This window comes from Macaca fascicularis, chromosome 5, assembly GCF_037993035.2.
Source record: "Macaca fascicularis isolate 582-1 chromosome 5, T2T-MFA8v1.1".
Taxonomy (NCBI): Eukaryota; Metazoa; Chordata; class Mammalia; order Primates; family Cercopithecidae; genus Macaca; species Macaca fascicularis.
The window spans coordinates 143,216,657-143,236,840 of record NC_088379.1 but is presented as its reverse complement, the minus strand read 5'-3'; the positions used below and the strand labels follow the sequence as shown (position 1 = coordinate 143,236,840).

General features: G+C 38.1%; 1 long non-coding RNA gene across 3 annotated transcripts in view; it reads right to left on the bottom strand.

Moving 5' to 3' along the window:
- LOC135971003 (uncharacterized) overlaps positions 1-19,676 on the bottom strand; it is a 68,697-nt gene extending 49,021 nt beyond the window's left edge. For 2 of the 3 annotated variants that reach the window (XR_010587005.2, XR_010587004.2), the window contains exon 1: positions 19,090-19,419. This is a non-coding gene — a long non-coding RNA (uncharacterized lncRNA). Of the gene's footprint in view, positions 1-19,089; positions 19,420-19,509 lie in introns of those variants that run through there. The other variant, XR_012435359.1, reaches the window with a different exon arrangement.
- Positions 19,677-20,184: the final 508 nt, after the last annotated feature.

Genomic DNA, 20,184 nt, shown 5'->3' with positions numbered 1-20,184 from the left:
AGTCCTAGCTACTTGGGAGGCTGAGGCAGGAGAATCGCTTGAACCTGGGAGACAGAGGCTGCAGTGAGCCAAGATCACGCCACTGCACCCTAGCCTGGGAGACAGAGCAAAAATCCGTCTCAAAAAAGAAAAAATGAAAACCTGTTGTAATGCTTCCAGGAGTCTCTGGACAACTGATAACTGCCATTGGTTGCCCCAGGGCTTCTTATGCAAGATATCGCCCCTCTTAGCTTTATGCTATACACTATTAAAACAACAAATGCCTGGCTCCCAACAGGGATCTCTTGAAAATAGAGACTTTCACAAACCCTAAATCTGTGAATCTCCATACCCAACTGCTCATTATGCTTTAAGTAACAGGAATGATACCCTACAAACTTGGCATAGCTACCAAGGTCTCTCTAAGAGGAGCCAAACCTGGGTCTTCTGGTGTATGCTACTGGAAGGAAGGGTGGCTACCCTGGTCCTCAGTCCCTTCAAAGATGCCAGGGTGCTGGAGGAGGTCATCCTTACCCTATACCCCTACTCTACCTGGGAAGCCCGTTGGGAATAACTGAGTAAATGATAATGAGAGTTGGCAAACTATGTGGACAGCACTGCTAACCATCATACATCATGATGGTTAGAGTTGGCAAACTATGTGGACAGTACTGCTAACCATCATACATCATACTTAGTGGGATGTTGCTTCTTTCCATCCCTTAGCCACAATGTCCCTGTGTTAGGCCATTTTTTTACATCGCTATAAAGACTGGGTAATTTATAAAGAAAAGAGATTTTATTTTGGCCTATAGTTCTGCAGGCTGTACACGAAGCATGGTGTTAGCACCTGCTTCTGCTGAAGCTCAGGAAGCTTACACTCATGGCAGAAAGCAATAGGGAACAAGCATGTCACATGGAAAGAGAGAGAAGGGGGAGGTCCTAGACTTTTTTAAAGAACCAGATCTTGCATGAACTCACTGAGGGAGTTCATGAACTCACTGAGGGAGAACTCAGTTATCACCAAGGGGATGATGCTAAGCTACTCATGAGGGATCCACCCCCATGATCCAGCCACCTTCCACCAGATCACACCTCCAACATTGGAAACAACATTTCAACATGAGATTTTGAGGGGACATGCATTCAAACCATGTCATTAAGTCCCTGGCCCCCCAAATCTCATGTCCTTCTCACACTGCAAAATACAACCATCCCTTTTCAATAATCTCCCAAGGCCTTACTTATTCCAACATTAACTCAATCAAAAGTCCAAAATCTTATCTAAGACTCAAGGCCAAGCTCTTTCCACCTCTGAGCCGATGAAATCAAGAACAAGTTATTTACTTCCCAAATGCAATGGTGGTACAGGTGTTGGTTATACATATCTATTTTGAAAAATCAGCCAAAAAATAAAAAATGGGTGGCAGCAGGCTCCAAGTAAGTCCAAAACCCAGCAGGGCAGTCATTGAATCTTACAGTTTCAAAATAATCTCCTTGGACTCCATGTCCCACATCCGGGGCACACTGGTACAAAGGGTGGGCTCCCAAGTCCTTGGGCAACTCTGTATTGTAGGGTGCAGCCTCTATGGCTGCTCTCACAGGTTGGAATTAATGACCTATAGTTTTTCAAGGCTCAGGATGTAAGTTGCAAGTGGCTCTATTATTCTGGGGTCTACAGGATGGCAGCCCTCTTCCCACAGCTCCACTAAGCAGTGGCCCGGTGGGGACTCTGCAGGGGCTCCAACCTCACATTTTCCTCTGAGAATTGCCATAGTAGGGGTTCTTTTTGGAGACTCTGCCCTGCAGCATGCTTCTGCCTGGGCACCCAGGCACTCCAAAACATCATCTGAAACCTAGAGGGAAGTTGCCACACCTCCTTCACACCTGCGTTCTGAGCACCTGCAGACTTAACACCATGTGGAAACAGCCAAGGCTTATGGCTTGCACCCTCTGGAGCTTTATTCTGAACTACACTTGGGATCCCTTGAGCCAAGGCTGGAGCTGGAGTGGCCAGGATGAGGTGAGCTGTGTCCTGGGGCTAAGCAGGGCAGCAGTACCCTGGGCCTAACCCCTGAAACCACTATCCTCCTAGGCATCTGAATCTGTGATGGGAGAGGCCATCCTGAAGACTTCTGAAATGCCTTTGAGGCCTTTTTACCATTATCTTGAATATTAGCACTTGGCTCCTTTTTAGTCATGGTAATCTCTCTAACCAATGGTTGCTCCACAGCCTGCTTGTGTTCTTATGTTACCACAAGACCAGGCTGCAAATTTTTCAAACTTTTACACTCTGTTTCCCTTTTAAAAATGTTTCATCTTTAAGCCATTTCCTTATTACTATATCTGATTGTAGGCTGTTAGAAACAGCTAAGCCACATCGTAAACACTTTGCTGCTTAGACATTTCTTCCACCAGATATGCTAGGTTATCACTCTTAAGTTCAGCCTTCCACAGATCCCTAGGATGTGAACACAATGTAGCCAAGCCCTTTGCTAGGGCATAACATGGGTGGCCTTTACTCCAGTTCCCAATAAATTCCTCATTTCCATCTGAGACCTTGTCAGCCTGGTCTTCACTGTCCATATTTCTATTAGCATTTTGGTCACAATCATTTAACCAATCTCTATGAAGTTCCACATTTTCTTTTGTCTTTCTGTCTTCTTCTGAGCCCTCCAAACTCTTCCAACCTCTGCCTCTTACCCAGTTCCAAAGCCACTTAACACATCTTTTGTTGTCTTTATAGTAACATCCCAATCCTGGTACCAATTTTCTGTGTTAAGTTATTTTTACATTGCTATAAAGGAATACGTGATACTGGGTAATTTATAAAGAAAAGAGGTTTTATTTTAGTTCACTGTTTTGGAGGCTGTACATTAAGCATGATGCTGGCATCTACTTCTGGTGAGGCATCAGAAAAGTTACAATAATGGCAGAGGTGATGGGGAGCCAAAATGTCACATGATGAGAGCAGGAGCAAGAGAGACAAGGGGGAGATCCCAAACTCTATTAAACAACCAGATTTCATATGGACTAACTGAGGGGAGAACTCGGTCATTACCAAAGGGATTATGTTAAGCCATTCATGACGGATCTGTTCCCATGATCCAATCATCTTCCACCAGGCCCCACCTCCAACATTGGGAATCACATTTCAACGTGAGATTTTGAGGGGGCAAACATTCAAACCATATCAGTGCCTAATAAATGATGGAGACCAAGAAACAATGCACTTAGCCAAACTTCAGGCCATTGTGTTTGCACTAGATGCCCTGGTCAACAAATGGTTTCATCTTTACATTTGTTATAAGCTATTAGGCCATTGCTTAAAAATTGTCCCCTTTAAGGCAAAAACAAACAAACAAACAAACAAACAAAAATCTCTGGGAATTTCTTGATTTATAGACACCCAAAGAATAAATTAAAATTACAAATCTCCATATGTTCTGAGGCCACAGTCTAAGGCTTTGCTAGGATATTTCTTACTCCCTTCAAAGTTGCAAACATTACTACTACTAAGAAAAGGCATAAATTTCACTTATTAAAATACATCTTGCTAGGTTCTTGAAAGACATTCAATAGAACTTTCACATCCTTGATAGCTCCCAAATAACTGCTTTAATTGAGACAAACAATGATGCCCTCAAAAAACTTCTTTTCTTTTCAAATTCCAAGACAACAAATAAACTAAGGTTCTCCAGTCTATCCCAGGCCTTAACTACCTTTATATACGTTTTTGATCTTGCCCCCATCCCACTAACACTGGAAGCCAGATGGAGGACTCATATTCTCCTAGGATTCATTACAATAGATTGTCCCACAGACCAGGTATCTATTCGTATAACCAGGGACCCATTTAAACTTAAACTTTCACCCTGAACAAAACCTTGTCAGGGGTAGCTGCACATTATTCTATTGATTATTGGTCTTATTACTGCTACTGGTTTGGGTACTTTTATTGGTTTACAACCAGACATCCAAATCCTTCAGGAAATGAGTGTTTCAACCAATTATGCTAAATACTGTGTCCTACATTAACACAAATGGGTACCCACTTGAAAAGAATACCCAGTTCAACATTCCAGATGACATTGACCTGGCCCAAAATCTCTCCACTGAGATGACATTACCTCAGATGACATCGTCTTAACCCAAGGTCTTGATATTGTAGATGACTTCACCCTTTACACTAACCTCCACTAAGGGATGCTCACAGACTGCCTTTCCTAAGGCAGAAAATGGACCCAGCATATTTTTACATATCCTTCTAAATTCACTGTCTGCTTATCCCCTGATCCTGGTATACTTCTTCTCTGGTCAGATATATACCCTCACACTTCTATACCTAAAGGGAATTCTGGTACAGGTTACTAAAATTAATGGAGATTATTGCTTTCCCCAAGAGGCACCAATTCTATGTCATTAAACTCTTTAACTCCCTGGGGAGAGGACTTACCCACCCTCTGATGTCTTTTTCTACCACCTATCTCCAGCTTTCCACCCCAATCTCTTGCTCTGTGTCTCCACACAAAACTACTACAACTACTCTTTTCCCTCACAGTCAATAAATATCCACCACTCAACTCCAATTACCTTACTTTTGAGTTTGAATCTAAGACATCATGAGATAAATTGCACTGAATGTTAATAATTTTACATTGCTTCAGTATTCCTTTTAAAATATAAATTTATTAATACTAGAAGCAGGGTTCAGGCCACCTTGACCCAGTTTTCAATACTGTATCCCACTTGAATGGCTCTAGCCAATGACAAGATATAAAAACATAGAGGCATCTCTCCCATCTAGTAGGCCAGGCTCCCCGCTTTTCTCCCACTTCCTTTAAATGGATCATTTAGACATTTGCTAAGGAACTTAAAGTGATTACCTCTCATTCACAATGTGACCTCCTGAAATTAGTGCCTATTTATTTTAAACCTACTGATTAAAGCTCTCCACAGGAAATTTGGATAATTCTGTGGGTCCAATAAAGGGATTGACCCAAAGGTCCTTTCTCTCTCTCTCTCTTCTTGCAGTCCCTGACCTGTGTATGTTTGCATAGAGAGGGCATGCTAGGTACCCCCCAGGATATGTGAGTATGAAAAACCTTTAAGCTATTGCATTCTGATTGTGTCATTAAACTGCACCTGCAATCCAATCCCTAACAGTGAGACCACCTAGAGGAAACTCGTACAGGTGGATCCCCTGCTGGTGCTCTTCTGTATGGGTCCCTGGTGGCTGCTGAAAACAGTAGTTATCAATGAGTTATTAAAGAAATTCAAAGAGTTTAAATGAAAACATGGAGTAAAATGTACTGTTGCTGTATCAAAGTTAGTTAAGCCATCAAAGTTAAGTTGTTATCAGCTTGAAATAGAGTGTCATAAATATGAGATGTTCCATGTAAGCCTCATGATAACTACATAGCAAAAATCTTCAATAGAAGCACAAAACAAAACTAGAAAATATTCAAAGCATACTACTATTGAAAATCATCAAATCACAAAGAAAGAAAGAGAGGAAGAAAGAAACAAATTCTTAATGAAACAACCAGAAAACAAGAAAATGGCAGTAATAAGTTCTTACCTATCAATAATTATCTTAAATGTAAATAAGTTAAATTGTCCAATAAAAAGAAAGAGGGACAGAATGAATAAGAAACAGCACCCACTTATGTGCTGACTACAAGAGACTCACCTAAATTTTAAGGACACACATAGAGTAAAAGTGAAGGGATGGAAAAAGATATTCCATGTAAATAGAAACCACAAGACAGCAAGGGTACCAACCAAATAAAACAGACTTTATGTCAACAACCATCAAAAGAAGGGCATTACATAATGATAAATAAGCCAAATCCTTAAGAGAATATAACAATTGTAAAAATACATTCACTCAACATTAGCACACATAAATATATAAAACAAATAATAAAATATCTGAAGAAAGAGACAGATTGCAATACAGTAACAGAAGGAGACTTCAGTACCTCACTTTCAACAATGAAAAGACCATCTGAACAGAAAAATGATAACTAAATGTTAGACTTGAGCAGCACTTTAAATTAAATGGATGTAATAGACCTATATGAAACAGTCCATGCAGTAACAACAGAATAGATATTATTCTCAAGAACAAATAAAACATTTTCCAGAATAGAACACATGTGAGGGCACAAAAATAGCCTCAACAAATTCAAGAAGACTGAAATTATATCAAGTATCATTTTTTTCCCCACAATAGTCTAAAACTAAAAATCAGTAAGAGGAATTTTGGAAAAACTACAAATACACGGAAGTTAAACAAAATACTCCAAAACAATCAATGGGTCAACAAAGAAATTAAAAGAAAAATTTTAAATATCTTGAGATAAACAAAAACGGAAACAAAACAAACCAAATTTATGGGATACAGGAAAAGAAAGTATAAGAGGAAAGTTTATAGCAATAAATATCTAGACAAAAACAAAACAAACTAAAGCAAAACAGACATATCAACCAGCAGACTGGTTGAAGAGAGCCCAGAAATAAACAAATGCATGCATGCACAGTTGATTGATTTTCAACAAAGCTGCCAACAATACACGGTGGAAAAAGGATAGTCTCTTCAATATATGGTGGTGAAAAAACTAAATACCCACATGAAGAACAACACTGGGCCCTCATCTCACACCATAAATAAACTAAAAATGGATTAAAAACTTCAACTGAAGACCAGAAACTGTAAAACTACTAGACAAAACACAGGGGGAAAACTATACATTTGTCTTAGCAATGATTTTTTGGATTTGACACCAAAAGAACATGCAAAAGTGAAACAGACAAATGCAGTTATATTAAACTAAGAAGCTTCTGCATAGCAAAGGAAACAACATATGGATTGGAATAAAATATTTGCAAGCCATACATCTGATGAAAGGTCAATATTCAAAATACGTAAGGAGATCAAACAACTCAATAGTAAGAAGACAAAAAGCCCAATTTAAAAATGGGCGGGGGACCTAAATAAGCACTTCTTAAAGGAAGACATACAAATGGCCAACAGATATATGGAAAAAATACTCCATATCACTAATAATCAAGGAAGTGCAAATTAAAATCAGAATGAAATATGATCTCGCATCTGTCAGAATGGCTATTATCAAAAAGATGAACAATAACAAGGGTTAGTAAGAATGTGGAGAAAAGGAAACCCTGGTACACTGTTGTTGGGAATGTAAACTGGTATGCAAAACTATATGGAAATTCCTTAAAAAACTAAAAATAGAATTATATGAGGCAAAATTGTATTTCTAGGTATTTGCCCAAAGATTTAAAATAAGTTTGTTGAGGTGTGTGCACTCCCATGTTCACTGCAGCAGCCAAGTCATAGAATCAATCTAACTGTCCATCAACAGATAAATAAATAAGGAAATGTGGTTTATATACACAATGGAATACTCTTCAGCCTTATGAAAGAAGGAAGTTTTGTTATTTGCATGTATGCAATTGGAGAACATTATGATAGTTGAAATACGAGAGGCCCAGAAAGACAAATACTGCGTGTTCTCAACTGTATATGGTATCTTAAAAGAATTGAACACATAGAAGTAGAGAGTAGAAAGTGGTTATGGAGGTTGAGGGATGGGGGAATGGGGAAATGATGATCAATATGGGTTTGTTTTTATATCTATTGCACAGTGTGATGGATATATTAATAGTTGATAATGGAGCATTCTACATTTCAAAATTTCTGAGAGTAAATGTCAAATGTTGTCACTACCAAAAACTGTTAAGTATTTGAGGAAATGGATGAGTTAACTTGTTTGGTTTAATTATTCCACATTGTATTCATGACTCATAACATCATATTGTACTCCACAATTTTCTACAATTATAAATTGTAAATTTACAATTCTACATAATGAGAAAAATGAATAAATGCCTTGTCTTAGTGTTAGGAACAAATTAGGAGATTTGTCTTTGTGTTAGGAGCAAATTAGACAGATTTTTCCTAAAACCTCCAGCTAGTTTTGAAATCACTGTATTTTCAAAAAAATGCACCTATAATAGTCATTTCCTTTTTATTTAATAGTATTATACTATTCTTCTATGTAACATTTTGACTTTAGGATACTGCAGTATAAATAAGATTAGATAACTTTAATTTTATGTGTTATTATTTATACTCTGCATTATTAAAAATACATAAAGGGGCCAACTTATAAGACGGAGGTACCAATTTTTTTAAGCAAGAAATTAAAGGAAAATAAGTACGAAAACTGAGATAAATCCAGTGGTAATATTTAAACATAAAATGCATTACATAATATCCAATATACTTGACTGAAAATTTAACCTCAATTTTCCTGTTAATACAGAAAACATTTAAGAAGGATTTTATTCCTTATACTGTAAGATTTTTCCTATGCATCTTACTATAAGCTTATAAGAAATATATATTTCCAACATGGTATATTTAACAAAAGTACAAAATAGTGAGAAAAGATTGTGAAATCAAGTATGAAAGCAAACTAAATTTTCATCAAAGCATAACCTAAATTATTTTTGGTGTCCAACTTTTAGGTGGTATGATATGTCTCCTGGTTGTATGAAGAACAAATGAAGAGAATATTAAACTGGACATTTGTATATTTTTGGGGTAATATTTATTCAGCATCCTTCATATGCCTTGAGATTATAGCAAATACTATTACAATAAATTTTTCAGACTGATTGACTAGGTTCCTGAGGAATTATAAGTAAATATTCAATATAAGCTGAATATATCTAGTTATCTCTATAAAACATATTGGAATGCCAATGATACTGGCCAATTGGAAGAACATCCAAAGATATATTTGGATAATGATGCCCCTTTCTTTTTCCATAAGTCATGCAAATATTCTCTCTGTTCTCAGATGTTAGTTAAAATAATGTTAACAATATTTATTGAGTAACAGTTAAGTGTCACAGTATGTAGTTGCTACAGTTGATATTAAGAAAGAGTAAATCCATAACTTAAGGTGCATATAATATAGTAAAGGTATAAGACAAATAAACTTAAGAATGTAATATACAATCTAGTAAGGAAAGCTGTCAAGAAGTATGGACAATGTCTGATAGAGTGCAGGTGAGGGAAGGATGGCTTCTTTTGAGGGACAGAAAAAAAGGTTTCATGGAAGAGGTGATATTTGAAATGGGTCTGGAAGAATTGATATGATTTGAACCAGAGCATAAAGGTGTTCCATGCAGAAAGAATGCTATCATTCTAAGAACCCAGGTGGCATTCAGTTCTCTTCACATCCTTAACTCTCTGTCCCCAGACCCCAAAGAAGCAGTCAAAATAGGAAAAGTAATTTCATTTCTGCTCTTATTTACAGAGCTTTAGCCTGCATCTCACACTCTCCAGTTTGAAGCATGGGTCCTGTCCTCTCTTGGTGTGCCTGGCTTCATTAAGGAATCCTCATTTTTGTAGCACTCATTAAATTGACAACTTACTTGGATGGCCTGCATGACTTTTCTCATCAGCAACTTTGAGAGTTGCTCTGACTCAAATCACTTCCTAGTGCCCCAGCAGATGCCTATTGATAAGATTACAAGGGATACCTCTTCTCTGTTCCTCTCCCTTCTTTCTCCCTGAACCAGGCATATAACATCCCACACTCCAGACTAGTTGACTCCAGGGCCCTAATTTTCTGCCTGTCTGGGGTCAGGATAAGATAATAGGAAAGCACCATATAACACAGGAACTGTGAGTAATCTAGTTTACTAGGAACAGGAGATGCACTCAGGAGATTGGTAAATTGTAGGCTGGAAAGATAATCTAGGCTCATATTGTAGAAGTTGTTGAGTGACAAGCTGAGAAAATTTTATTTGATTTGATAAGAAATGAGAATCCAATGGAGGATTTTGAGCAGAGCTTACTGTTTGCATTTAGCTCTCTCTCTCTCTAGGTACTGGGTATGTGTATGAGTGTGTGTGTTCTTCATGATATATTCTTATAGGACAAAGAATAGGGTCTGTTAGATTTTCTTTGTATAGTGCCACTCACAACTGTGTGCATATAAGAAAGGCTTTGTGGAGATGAGGATGATGAGGAAATTTGGGAAAGTTTATTAGACCACAGTGCTTTGCAAAATGTCACATTCATAAAGGCTCAAGCATTCTTGAGAGGGAAACATAAAGATTATCAAAGAGAAAGAAGGCAATGCCAGTGAAAACGGAATATGTATTTACCCTGTGGAAGTCTTTAGTTTTAACTGGCAGAGACTAGATGGAAACTGAAACAAATCTCAGAGTTTCATGCTCTGCTGACAGCAGAGATGTGGTTCAGTTAGCTTCTTGCCGAGTGTTTAAAGGATGCTGAAACTCTTCCAGTTTACAGTACATTTGGCAGCTCCCTGTTGGATAATCTTTTTTATGTGTATTCTGTTTAGAAGTGAATTCTACACCAGTTATTTTAAGTAGTATTTTTAAAATCTGTTGCAATGTTAATTATAGCAAGGACAGCAGCAACACAATAATAATAGGCTGATGGGAATGTTGTATTTAATGAACCAAGGAAATATCCACCAGGGCTGTATAGAAATGGCAGTGGACTGAAAATAATCAAATATGAATGGGTTTAGGTAGCCAATGGCACTGACAGCTTATGAAGCTGAACACCAGATTTTTTTTTTTCCTGCTGTAGTTTATGTGAGAGTCACTGAAGAAAAAAACCCTTGGCATGGTTATATTTTCTTGTGGAATGTAACTAATTTCACAGTGGAATAATTTTGACAAGAGTTCTTAGTTTCCTTCCATATGTTTTATTTCATTTTTTTAAAAAAGAGGTCTTTGTCCTGGCACATTTGAGTGCTATTGAGCACCATAGAAAAACTGTTAATTTTTTGTGTAAAAAAAAAAAAAAAAGGTGAGTCACAGTAAATTGCTCTTACACAATTGCATGCTAGCATGAAGACCTCAAAACCAAACAAAGCAAGAGGCCATCTTGACTCCTCATCAAGCTCTGAAGCAAAGAGAAAATGATAGATGAACATTTAATATTAAGTTCCACACCTTCCCTCTGCCCCTGTAGACCAGGTGTATAACAACCTTTGTTTTAAAGACAGGTGGAGGAGTTACTGTATTTTCATTCAAATACATAAACATTTGAAAAGCAATAGCAGGAGAATAAGTGGCTGAAGTTATAGAAAATAAAATAATTTTTACCCTTTTCCTGTAAAAAGATATCCTAACACTTGTATGTACAATATGTAAGGAGGAAAATAGAGAATACCTAGCAGTAGTACTGATTGATGTTGGATTTTTTTGAAGAAGTGGTCTTTCATTTCCTTGAATTTTCCATTGATTTACCTCAAAGTAGCATTTCGAAATAGCTTTCTGGGAAATCTTCAATATGTTCTAGGATGCTTTATTCTGGTACTTATTTATCTTATAGATTAAAAAGAAACTTAGAGCCTTAAATGGTTGGTTATGTGAGCTTGCCTCTTCCACCTCCACCCCATACACATGAACACACACACACAGGCGTGCACACACACACACACACAATCTTTTCCTGCTGGTACTTTTAAATTATACTCCAAATAAAAACCAATTGTCAGGCCTCTGAACCCAGCCCTGCACGTATACATCCAGATGGCCTGAAGCAACTGAAGAATCACAAAAGAAGTGAAAATAGCCAGTTCCTGCCTTAACTGATGACATTCCACTATTGTGATTTGTTCCTGCTCCACCCTCACTGATCAATTGACCTTGTGACATTCCTTCTCCTGGCCAGTCTCAGAAGCTCCCCATCAAGCACCTTGTGACCACCCCCCCACTGCCCACAAGCGAACAAACTTCTTTAACCGTAATTTTCTACTACCTACCCAAATCCTATGAAACTGCCCCACCCCATCTCCTTTTGCTGACTCCTTTTTCGGACTCAGTCCACCTGCATCCAGGTGCTTAAAAAGCTTTATTGCTCACACAAAGCCTGTCTGGTGGTGTCTTCACTCGGATGCACATTAACACCAATCTACTGAATAATTTCTGCTTGTTGTAAAGGTAGAAAATAATTTTTTTCTCTACTTTTTCTGAGTTCTTAACTAGTCCCTCCAGTAGCAAAAGATAGATTAAGAGGAGAAAAACAAATAGAAGTTTATTAACATTTATTCCTTAGATATACATTCATTCTAGATATTCAGAAAAATTAGTCAATCTCAAAGATGTGGGCTTAGTTCAAGTTTAAATATCATCCTCTGCTGAAAAAAAGAAAAAAGAGAGTTGGAGGATGAGTAATGTGGAAGTAACCAGGAAAAGCATGGAAAACAAAGGTAAGGTTTGTTATGCAGATTGAAGTCAGTGCCTTGTCTATTAATAAGCATCTCTAATGATTTAAAGTCATTTGCTCCTGGTGCAGAGAGGAAGACACACTTATCAATGGAAATTTTCTTTATAAGTGTGAATTTCCCTTTACAAAAGGGTAACCTGTTCTCTATTTTTAGAGCTTCTCATGTATCTGTGGTACCTTCAAATAACCAGCTGAAAATAATCCTTATGCTAAAGAGTCACATTTCAGGGTGGCATATTCTGGTCTCCTACATAATTGTTCAACTAAATATCAGTAGAATAGGAAAAAGAAAAAGTAGGGCCACAACAAAGCAATGCCGCAAATGCTGTTAAATGTATCTAATACCAATGTAATCATTAAAATTTAACATGAATAAGCCCAAAAGAAAAAATAAGCAAACAATAATTCATTAAAAAAAATTGTGGTTGATGTTCAGTACCTGGTATTATGCTAATGTACAAGAGGCATGAAAAGTTGAATAAGATACCTGCTCTTGGGACCCTCAAAGTCTGATAGCAAATATAGAAAGAATTATGATATAGTATGGTGAGTTCTATAATAAATTAAACCTGCCTTTGCAAAAAATTATAACAGTGAGAAAATTATGACAGTGAAAGAGATCTGACCTAACCAACTTCATCTTGCTTTTAGCCTCTAAGCTGCCCTTGTTCATTCCTGGAAGCAGGTCAAACTAACTTTTGGAGGAATTTCATTTATACTTTAACTTTGAAACAAAGATAACAGTTCCTCCTGATACAAAACTCCTCCTGGCCTGGGAACCAGACTGCCTTTGAAAAACTAACAAATTAGCCACAAGATTAGAAATGACAGTTCAGGAGTCAGGCAGCCAGAGACCACAAGATCACCAACCTCCCCAATTGCTCCTATAGACAACATTACTATTGTAAAACCTAAGCTTGGTGTTTGTGGTATTTCTCAGGAAGTACGTTCCAATGGATCAACTGGCGCCACCTAGACTGGTGAACCGGCTCATCTGGTCTTGTCGTCCTCACCCAAGAACCTACTCAGTGCAAGAAACAGCTTCAACCCTCGCAAATTAGCTTTAAAAAACCCTAGCCTCCAAATTTTCGGGAGGTTGCCTTGAGTAATAATAAAACCCTTGTGTCTTGTTTAGCTGGCTCTATGTGTATTAAACTCTGTCTTGTATTTCCCCTGTCTGGATAAATCAGCTCTATCTGGGCAGCAGGCAAGAAGAACTAGTTGGGTGGTTACAAAATGAATAGTTCACAGGCAGTACTGGGGCTCACATCACATCATCCCAAAATATGATTGTAGGAGACCAGAATATACAACCCTAAAATATGACTCTGTGACATATTGATTATTTTGAAAAACTGCAGACATAGAAGTAGCTCTGAAAAGTTGATCTTTCGTAAGAAAAATTGACATCTATAATGAAAATCTCTATTTGTAAGAGTGTCTCCCTCTCTGCACCCTGAAGAGAGGGATGAGTAATTGGAGAAGATATTGACTTAAATCTGCATAACAAACCTTATCTTTGTTTAAGGTGTTTTCCTGGTCATATCATAAGCAGGCCTTTCTCCACATCCTTCTTTCTTTGTTTCCGAGAACAATGGTATGTAAGCCTGAAGTTTAAATGCTTTTCTTTGAGACCTACTCTGGAGAATTACTCATTTCCTAGGTGTCTCATATAAAAATATACATGTTAATAAACGTGTTTGTTTTTCTCCTATTAATGTATCTTTTGTTAGAGGGAGTCCCGCTTGAGAAATATGAATGGTAGGGAAAATTATTTTTTTTTCCCCTACAGCAACTAGAAAATAAGGAGGGTTATTAGTAGCAGAGTCAAAAAGAAGAAAGCATACACTGGAAAAAATTGTAACTCATGTAACAACAAAACAGATCTAATTTTCTTAATATGTAGAAAGTTTCCATAAATGAATAAGACTAATTACCTACTAGAAAAATGTGAAAATTATATAAACAGATAATTCATTAAAAAGAAATACACATAACCTTTAAAATATGAAAAGGTGCTGAACTTGAATCATAATGAAAGAAATAAAACATAAAATTACACTGAAATAACATCTCTTACCTATAAAATTGATAAAGATATGTAAGTTTGATACACTGTCTTATCAAGAATGTGGGAGAAATATGCACTTCACATATTGCTTGGGAAAGTATAAATTGGTACAACACATATGGAGGATAACTGAATATATTTATCATAATTTTATACTCTGATGGAAAAATTCCAATTTATTCTGTGAGTATACTAGCATGTTTTTGCAAAATGACATATGTGTTACAGGAAAGGAGTCCTAGTCTAGACCCCAAGAGCAGGTTCTTGGATCTCATGCAAGAAAGAATTCAGGGTGAGCCCACAGTGCAAAGCAAAAGCAAGTTTATTAAGGCAGGAAAGTGGACCGGGCACGGTGACTCACGGCTGTAATCCCAACACTTTGGGAGGCCAAGGCAACAGATCACTTGAAGTCAGAAGTTCGAAACTAGCCTGGCCAGTATGGAAAACCCATCTCTACTAAAAATACAAAAATTAGCCGGGCATGGTGGCGTGCACCTGTAATCCCAGCTACTCGGGAAGCTGAGGCAGGAGAATTGCTTGAACAAGTAGGCGAAGGTTACAGTGAGCTGAGATCGTGCCACTGCACTCCAGCCTGGGCAACAGAGCCAGACTCTGAATCAAAAAAAAAAAAAAAAAATTAAGTTAAATAAATGAAAGTAAAGTGGTGAAAGGACAGCTACTCCATAGACAGAAGAGGATGTTCCTGAAAGTAAGAGGAGGAACGTGTCCACCTTAGGTACAATGCTTATACATACATACATATATATATATAATATATATATGATAAAAATAGATCTTGGGAAGATGTGCTCTGCTACAAGAGTTTGTGATAAAGGATTAAATTTATTAATTACTATATTTTGTAACAACTGATATTATTATCTTTAAAGCAAAATTAGGAGTGCTTTTGTTCTCCAAATAGTGGGATATCTGGACACTCCCAAGTCTGGGTCTGTTTCCTAAACATTATTAATTTGTTCCCTTAACCATAAACCTCTAGAGGCTAAGGATGCCTCATTTTCTGGAAATGCAGACCAGCCAGTACCAGACTCATTTTCCTAGCCCTCACTCAAAATGGAGTCTCTGTGGTTCAAACGCCTCTGACATATGTACAAGACTATTAATTCCATCATTGCTCATAATAACAAAAGTTAAAAATCATTTAGAGTTTCATAAATAGGAGAGTGATTAAATATACTACGCTATAACCCTGACATAAAATACTATGCAGCTATATGGGAAAGATGCTATACTCTCTGTACTAATATGACAACACCTGTCTCTAAAACACAATCATTTAGTGGAAAAAAGCAATGTACAGAATGCACTGCATAGCACCCTGCCATTTGTGCAAAACCAGAGCAAACTTGTCTTTACTAATTTATGCATAAATATTTTTGGAAAACACAAAAGTCAGCCAATGAGAAGTGAAAGGGAACAGCATGAAACAATAGTGCAAAGGAGACTTTTCACTACCTGCCTCTATATATGTTTGGATTTTGGACTATGTGAATGCAATAGCTTTTGCAATTGCCTGATAGGATTTTTTTCTGCCAACTGCACACACAAATTCAATTCACTGAGACCACAGCATTGCACTAAAGAAAGAGTTTCATTGATGCAAGGGCTGCTATGCTGAGGTTGGAGTTATTACTCAAACCAATCTCCCCAAAGGCTTGGAGGTTAGGGTGTTTCAAGTATAGTTTGGTGGGCATGGGGCTAGGGAATAGGTGCTACTGATTGGTTGGGGATGAAACCATAGGGGTGTGGAAAATGGTTTTCTTGTGCTGAGTCAGCTTCTGGGTGGGAGCCACACCACTGGTTGAGTTAAGAATCACAGATCTGGGTGAAATTAGCCAGTCATCAGAAATGCAAAAATCTGAGAAAACATCTCAAAAGACCAATCTTAGCTTCTACAACAGTGGTGTTATCTACAGGAGTAATTGGTGAAATTACAAATTTTGTGACCTCCAGAACAACGGCTGGTTATATTTTAGCAGAATTAGGCTCCCTTCATAATCCTAGCCTTAACGCCTTTCATTAGTTTTACAAAGGCTGTTTAGTTTTGGGGAAGGACCATTATCATCCTTGCTTTAAGGTTAAACTATAAAATAAATTATTCCTAAAATTAGCTTGGCCTATGCCCAGGAATGACCAAGTACAGCTTGGAGATTAGAAGCAAGATGGAGTCCACTATGTCAGATTTCTCTCACTGTCACAATTTTTCAAAGGTGGCTTCACTATTTGAAAAAATGAAAATTTTTTTTTTAAAAGAAAAAGAGGAGGGAATAAATACTTCCAATCTTGGAGGTCAGGAAAGCTTTTAGAAAGGAAGTGGTAGTTGGGCTGAATTTTGGAAGATGAGCAGTTCAAGCAAAGAGGAAAGAGAAATGAATGGCATGAGAAAATACTCAGAAATATGAAAATATGTGGAGGGTCAGCAAAACCATAAAATGACACTTGGAAGGAAGCTTTAAAGAGTGAAAAAGGGAGCAGTGATATATAAAACAAAGGAAGTGGAAAGCTCCAGGAAGGAGGGCATGATCATTAGCATCAAAAGCTGCCAGGAGGTCACCTAAGGCTGCAGCACTCCTGCCGTTTATCTGCAGCTTATCTGCAGTTGGTCTCCACTTTTCTGCTCTTGACTTTTTGCCATTTGACACTGTGGTTAAAGGTGTTGGTTTTATTTCTAGTTTTGCTAACCAGTGATTTGCAGATTCTTTGCTATCCATGTGTTTCTTTGTCAGACACTTGGATAATAAAAAGGTAACAGATGTAACAGATGACTTTAAAAATGTTTAAATCTATTTTGTGAGAAAAATTGCATCAGCTAAAGAGTTTGTGGACAATTAGAATACAGTATACCTAAAAATGCAACATAGTACAAATAAATTTATGACTTTCATAGCACTTAGTTTTTTAAGATATATTACAGGGCTTATTGAGTGGTAATCAAATGAGGTAACACATGTAATAATAAACCATCATGGAGTACGGTATGAATAAAAGGAATACTGATGAAGACAATAATGACAATGTAAACATGATAATCTTGTATCGAAGGGAACATTTCACCCTAGTTCTGTTTTCCTTTGTGCTTAAGCCTGTTCCTCCCCATGCTTTTTCTTCAGAACGTTCCATAACTGTGTGGTTAAATGGATAAAACTGGCCAGAATTCCAAAAAAAAAAAAGCTTCATGAATGTATGTTGAGAAAATAAGCAAGACATTCAGGAAATAAGAGGAGACTGGATGATTTTAACAGAAGGAATAGTGTGAGTAGAACTCTAGTCTCTTGAAAGGGAGTGGCTTGTTCTAGCTCTAGGGAAAGGAAAGAGTCTGCAGTTCTGACCTGATCATAAACTAGGGGTGTGATAGTGGCCTGATCATTTCGCCTTTCTCAATTTCAGTTTGATTATCTATAAAATGACAAGATCAGTGGTTTCAAATTTTTCTTTTAGAAGTGCAATTTTATTTTTCTTAGGTAAACTGTGCTTGAAAGACCAGTAGATAGAACAGTGGTAGGAGCTTCTCTGGCTGGAGCAGATATGGGTAACCAGCTGCCCTCTTTCCTCACTGCCTTTTGAGATGGCCTCTGAATGAAGCACCATAATCCAGTAAATGAGGGAATTGGACCATCTTATGGCCCATTCAAGTTCTACGATTTTTTTTTTTTTTTTTTTTTTTGAGACAGTCTCGCTCTGTCACCAGGCTGGAGTGCAGTGGCACAATCTTGGCTCACTGCCACCTCTGCCTCCCGGGTTCAAGTGATTCTCCTGCCTCAGCCTCCTGAGTAGCTGGGACTACAGGTGCCCGCCACCATACCCAGATAGTTCTTTTTTTTTTTTTTGTATTTTTCGTAGACACGAGGTTTCACCATGTTGGCAAGGCTGGTCTCAAACTCCTGACCTTGTGATCTGCCTACCCCAGCCTCCCAAAGTGCTGGGATTATAGGCATGAGCCACCGTGCCCGGCCTGTAGTTTTTAAAATTGTCCATGGCTTTAGTATTCTGAGAGCACTGAAAGGTGATTAGTCAAAGGATGAGATTATTCTAAGAAACATTTCTTAATGTTTTCTTTGATAATCTCAGTAGTATTTCATCTTTGGATTATAAAAAAGCTATTTCCTTGGGCATCATGGTGGTCTAGGAACCCCAATAACCTTACTGAGATACCTATATACCAGTCTCAGAATCTTATAACTGAAAGATACATGAGTTGGCAGTTATATATTATATAAACCTCAAAGGCAAAGACAATGCAAGCTGTTTAAAAGTCTCAAGTTAATATCAAAGTATGCTTATTGGCATTATATTATTCCCCTATAATATATGCACAGGAAAATAAATTATTTTATAACAGAGGAGTAACATATCAAAAAGCTAATTTTCCTCACAGCATAGACAGTTCTCCATATTTCATTATGTCACATGCACAGTGAAAGGTTATTGTGTTGGTGTGTTAGGGTTCTCCAGAGAAAGAGTCAATAGGAGATATATATATTATTTCCTATTATATATGTAAGTATATATACATAAATATTTAGGTTGGTGCAAAAGTAATTGTTTTGGACATTATTTTCAATGGCAGTAAGGGTTTTGGACATTACTTTCAATGGAAAAACCTCAATTACATTTGCACCAACCTTATACACACACACACATATATATGGGATTTATATATATATAATTATATACATATGAGATTTATTATATTAAATTGGCTTACTTGATTATGGAGTCTGAGAAGTCCCATGAAGTCCCACGATCTGCCATCTGCAAGCTGGAGACCCAGGTTGTAATTGGAAGGCCTTAGAACTGGAGAGCCGATAGTGTACATTCCAGTCTGAGTCTGGAAGAGCACTGAGAGCAGAAGATTGATGTCTCAGTCCCAGCAGTCAGGCAGAGATTGAATCAACCTTCCTCAGCCTTGTTTCATTTAAGCCCTCAATGGGTCGGACAATTCCCACCCACATTGACGAGGGTCATCTGTTTTACTCAGTTCACCAATTCAAACACTAATCTCTCTCTCTCTCTCTCTCTCTCTCTCTCTCTCTCCCCCCCAACCCACATTGATGAGGGTCATCTGCTTTACTCAGTCCACCTGTTCAAATGCTAATCTCTCTCTCTCTCTCTCTCTCTCACCCACATTGACGAGGGTCATCTGCTTTACTCAGTTCACTGATTTAAACGCTAATCTCTCTCTCTCTCTTTCTCTCTCTCTCTCTCTCCCCCCAACCCACATTGACGAGGGTCATCTGCTTTACTCAGTCCACCTGTTCAAATGCTAATCTCTCTCTCTCTCTCTCCCCCCTCCTTCCCTTCCTCTCTCTCTCTCCCACCCACATTGACGAGGGTCATCTGCTTTACTCAGTCCACCGATTCAAATACTAGTATCTCTCTCTCTCTCTCTCCCTCCCTCTCTCTCTCTCTCTCCCCCCCTCTCTCTCTTTCTCTCTCTCTCTCAATCTCTGTCTCTCTCTCTCTCTCTCCCTCCTTCCCTCCCTCCCTCCCTCTCTCTCTCTTTCTCTCTCTCTCTCTCTCCCACCCACATTGACGAGGGTCATCTGCTTTACTCAGTCCACAGATTCAAATGCTAATCTCTCTCTCCCTCCCTCCCTCCCTCCCTCCTGCTCTCTCTCTCCCCCCCCCCCCCCCGCCTTTCTGATACAGGGTCTCACTTTATTGTCCAGGCTGGAGTATGTTCTTGGCTCCCTGCAACCTCCACCTCCCAGGCTCACGCAATTCTCATGTCTCAGCCTCCCTAGTAGCTGGGACTACAGGAGTGTGCCACCACCTCCGGCTAAGTTTTGTGTTTTTTAGT